The sequence below is a fragment of the Otolemur garnettii genome, unplaced genomic scaffold (assembly GCF_000181295.1).
Source record: "Otolemur garnettii isolate 467f Iridium unplaced genomic scaffold, OtoGar3 scaffold00060, whole genome shotgun sequence".
Classification (NCBI taxonomy): domain Eukaryota; kingdom Metazoa; phylum Chordata; class Mammalia; order Primates; family Galagidae; genus Otolemur; species Otolemur garnettii.
In genome coordinates, this window is record NW_003852455.1 from 883638 (window position 1) to 888625 (window position 4988).

The window sequence follows — 4988 nt, forward strand, 5'->3', positions numbered from 1 at the left end:
GGATTCGAACCCGCCACCTTAGGTGTACGTGGCTGGCGCCTTAGCCGGTTGAGCTATAGGCGCCGAGCCTGTTTTACTGCTTTTTAGCAGTAATCTGTAGTGGCTCATCATTTTACTAAACTAATTATTTAATTTTGTGAGCTAGAAGACTGATGTACAGGAAAGAGGGTCAAGTGGCTAATAAGGGAATTTAGCTGGTTACTCTTTAGCCAAATTTTCTTATTGCTATTTAAGCACTAACTACCATTAATGGCTAAAAGAGGACACCTAGAATTTCAGTTGTACTTTTGTGATTTCCCTTCCCTTCCCTTCCCTTCAACAAAGAAACAAAAACAGCGAACCACCTTGTAGGGAAGGTGTATTGCTGTTTTTATCGTCTCTACAATCAATGCACATCTTTATTGCCTACCCTTGGCTCTCAGGAACCTGCCCTTGGCATTCCATTGTAGCCTTCTCTTGTCCAAAACGAATTCACCTTCCATCATAGATCAGTTATATTTTCTACTTGTCAGGACATTGGATTGTAATTATTTGTCTCTTTCCCACCAATCAGACTGAGGTCTTGCAGGAGAAAGATTACTTTATGATCACATACAAAAAATCCTTATTGAATGAATAGTGCTTCAACAAACGAGGCTGAAGTCACTTTCCTCTCTTGTCAGAAAGTGAATAACTGATTTACAGTACAGACTTCTAAGCACTTACAGGCCAGTCAGTATTTGGAGCTAAGTCTATAATGGCACATGAGACCAGGCTCTGCCCTGCCTGGAAAACATTCACATCTGGGGAACGTGGGGGGCCCCAATAGGCAAATTACAATTCCAAGAGGTGGGATTAAGATGGGAAAACCAGAGAGGAAACCACTGCTCCAGGGCTCAAAAACGGCAATCCGGAGCAGGCATGTGCTTTTTTGCTTTTCAGTAGAGAAATCTGTGGAGGGCGGAGTCGTATAAAAGCTGTGGTCTGATTGGGTTAAAATCTTGAGAAGATGCTGAACAGAAGTCTCAAAAGCGCTTTGTAGAGTCTCCGCAATTTCTTGATCACAGTTCCTGCAAGTCCTGGAGCCTTCGCAGGGAGGCGCTGGGTGGGCACCGACTGAGGGACAGACGGCCTGGCAGCACACTGCCGCCGGCAGTCGGAGGTCCGGGAAGCCCTGGCCCGAAGCGCGAGCACGCGGCGCCACGCCCCCCGCGCCGGGCCGGCCGCAGCGCTCCCCGCCCCCCGCTCCCGCCCCCTCCACGGGGCGCGGGCGGGGCTGCCGGCGGAAGGGCACTGGAGGAGGTGACGACGTAAGTGAGCGCCGGCGTAGCAGCAGCGGCAGCAATAGCAGCCCAGCTCCAGAGGGTAGCTCCGCGGCTGTGGCCGCTGCGGGCAGGCCGGACACCACCTATCTGGCGGGGCTTCCGCGAGAGCTGGCGAAGGCGGGGCTCCATTCCGGCTGCCGCATCATTTGGGCCGCCGACGGGGCAGGTGCCAGGAGCCAGGGACTCAGGTAAGCGGGAGCACGGGCGTCCAGTCGGCCGAATGACAGCCTGATCGCCCGACCGGGCTGGGTGGCCATTCCCGTGCCAGTGGGCGCCAGCTCAGCGTCCCGGCCCGGAGGCCTTGGCACTGCCCTCTCCTCTGCTCTCACCGGAGGCCGCAGTTTCCCCCTGGGCACAGGGTGTCTGTCTGTGGGAGCTAAGGGCGCTCGTCCCGGGGGACCACTGCGTCCGCGCTCTCCAGCCAAGCTGTGCGACGCAGTCACCGAGAGAGCTAGCGCCCCCGGCCGCTCCTCCCGAATCCGGAGAAGGCTTTGAGAGGAGGAGCTGCTGTTACGAGGCCCTCTAGCTCCTGCCCTCTTGGAAGTCAAAGGTTTTTATTTGTTTAGACAGTTCTGCCTCCTTCCTGCCCGATTCCTTCCTCCGTACTCCTGGGACCCGTTTCTAGTGAAAGGCTATGACATAACTGAACATTAGGGTGATGGGAAGTCGTTTTTTCTATTCTCTCTGCTAGGCAGGGGGGTTAACCCCCTTTACAGTCTGTGGCTGCTCTTTTGGAGGAACAGGGATGCGGAGAGAATGTGGAAGTTGTGGACTTGAGTCAGAAGAGCTGAGTTGAAGTCCAAGCGCACCATTTGGTGGTGGTTTTAATCTCACGCTAGACACATTAACCTTTTTCATCGCACGTAAATCGGGGCTTTCTAATACCTGTTTAAATTGAGAGAATTAAATGAAGAAAGCAGAACGTTAGTCATAAGATGTTTTACTATTTTAGTTACACTTGGTTTAAGAATATCCGGGACACTTATTGATAGGGTCCTAATTACGATTTTGGTTTTGTTTGTTTGTTTTTTGTCTTTTACCCAGAATTAAGCTCATTGTGGAGAAGGGTGCTGGAAGAGATACCAGGCTTTTGTATGGTCTGAACCTAACTGTAGTCTGTGTTTTGGCTGGGCAACATCGGGAAGAAACAAGACTCTCTCCTAGTCTTGCACATGTCTCACCTTACTGATAAGACATTATTAGTATAAGAGAGATGACTTAAATCAATTTTGCCCTAGGTAGCTTTTGCCCGGTGGATCTTTTCTAGGAGAAAAGGCTTTGCTTCATTTGCACATTGGCCCACTTTAGAGAGACTCCTCTGCATTTATTTCTAAGGACCCCTCTGTCTCTGAACCATTTCATGTTAATTGAAAAAGTGCCCAGAATAAATGCAAGAACTTGAATCTTTTGAGTGACTTCATGTTACAGTTCTAAATTAATCTGAAGCGATGGCTTTCTCTGTATTGAAGAGAGAATATTCACTGCTGTGTAGTTTAATGGACCCCAAGTTAGAGAAGTGTTGAGGCACCAAAGGGAGAGAGATGCAGTGAATTACTTGAGTGAGTAGCGTCTGCTCTTATCATTACTTGGTCAGGCAAATTAAGGATGCTTTCCTTTCCTAGGGGAGGCATGATAATTGCTTCTAACCATGTATGTAGATAGGTGCAGGCTTCACTTTTGTGCAGGTGTGCATTTGGGATTATAAATCATGGATATAGAAGGTACATTGAGGTTCATCTAATCCATTGGTTTGAAAAACCGGCTGGGGCGGCGCCTGTAGTTCAAGCAGCTAAGGCGCCAGCCACATACACCAGAGCTGGGGGTTTGAATCCAGCCCGGGTCTGCCAAATAACAATGACAACTACAGCCAAAAAATAGCCAGGTGTTGTGGTGGGTACCTGTAGTCCCAGCTACTTGGGAGGCTGAGGCAAGAGAATCGCTTAAGCCCAGGAGTTAGAGGTTGCTGTGAGCTGTGATGCTACAGCACTCTACCCAGGGTGATAGCTTGAGGCTTTGTCTCAAAAAAGAAAAAGAAAAATTGACTGGGCATTATAATCAGTTGGGGAATTAAAAAACATTCTTTATTTGTGTTTTTTATTTTTATTTTTTGGTAGAGACAAAATCTTACTTTGTTGCCCTGGGTAGGGTGTCATTGCATCACATAGCTCAGAGCAACCTCCAATTCCTGGGCTTAGGCTATTCTCTTGCCTCAGCCTCCCCACTAGCTAGGACTACAGGCACCCACCACAACGCTGAGCTATTTTTTTGTTGTTGCAGTTTGGCTGGGGCCGGGTTTGAACCTGCCACCCTTGGTATATGGGGCCAGAGCCCTACCCACTGAGCCACCCTATTTGTGTTTTTTAGAGAGCTTCTCAGGCGATAATCATGATTTGAAAACTCAGGTGCAGGTAAAGTTTCATATTTTAGTTTATAAACAGGCTCAGAGAGATGAAGTTTGTGTATGCCCAGCTAGTTTGCTGCCTTAATTTTTTTCCTCTTTCAAATAACTTTAAATGAATCAGTAAAGGTTTTATAGTGCCTTGAGCCGAGAAGTTAAAAAAAAATTCTTTAAGTTGGTAGCTTTGTGTAATTTTTTTTATAGTACTTAAGCAGTTAGACTCGTTTCATTAGTTTTAATGAAATTACTACATGTTACATTAAAATTTCTTGATATTGCATAGATTTGTTTGTTGGGAGACCTAAAAATTACATCACTTTATAATTTTTTTGTAGGATTTTATGCTGAGTCTTAAAAAACCATGGAAAAATTCCAATTTAACAATATTCTGCTTTTGTTCTAGCTTTTTGTGAACCCAGTGCCGTATACACAGGCTTCCCTCCCCCTATCCTGGGGATGCTGTATTCACCAGCATCCTGTGAAGTTCAGTTTGAGAACTGAGTTCTGTGCTTCTCTAGTTGCTTTATAAATGTCTGATTTAACTAGATACTGACTGTCAGCATTTGCTCTATTAAGGATGTCCTTGAATTTTTAGTTCCTTTTTCTTGTTTGGATTATACTGTATTACTGGTTTAAAGAATTTGGATCAACTGATGTTGGTGGTCACAGTGCTTCACATGTATTTTTCTTACCCATTATAGTGAAATCTTGTGACTTTTGGTGTGCGTGGGGTTATATTTTCAAAATCATTAAGGTAAGTAGGCCGTCAGGCAGAGTTAAATGTTCTCTTTTAGGGAGATAGTCTCATTCTCAAATTATTCTTTGATAGCCTTCTCATTGCTTCATCAATGAGTTCCTACTCTGTGTTATCAGTAGAGCCAGAAGTGAACTCTATGTCACAGATCTCTAAAGCAGAGGTTCCCAACCTTTTTGGCACCAAGAACTGGTTTCACGGAAGATAATTTTTCTGCGGGGATGGGGGTGGGAGGATGAGCAGTGGGACTCAGGCTATGATGCAAGTAATGGGCGCGGCCCTAAATACATGTGAATCTGCTTTGCTTGATCGCCTGCAGCTCCAGCTCGCCTCCCGCTGTGAGGCCCAGCCTGGTTCCCCAGTTTCTTGGGTTTTTTTTTGTTTTTTTTTGAGACAGAGCCTCAAGCTATCCCCCTGGGTAGAGTGCCGTGGCATCGCAGCTCACAGCAACCTCCAACGCCTGGGCTCAAGCGAGTCTCCTGCCTCAGCCTCCCAAGTAGCTGGGACCACAGGCACCCGCCACAACGCCCGG

General features: G+C 47.0%; 1 protein-coding gene across 1 annotated transcript in view; it reads left to right on the plus strand.

Moving 5' to 3' along the window:
* The first annotated feature begins 1324 nt into the window (after nucleotides 1–1324).
* Nucleotides 1325–4988, plus strand: part of SENP5 (SUMO1/sentrin specific peptidase 5) — a 61120-nt gene continuing 57456 nt past the window's right edge. Inside the window, exon 1 of the mRNA XM_003792674.3 lies at nucleotides 1325–1492. The gene's annotated coding sequence lies outside the window, so the exon portion shown is untranslated. The remainder of the gene's footprint in view (nucleotides 1493–4988) is intronic.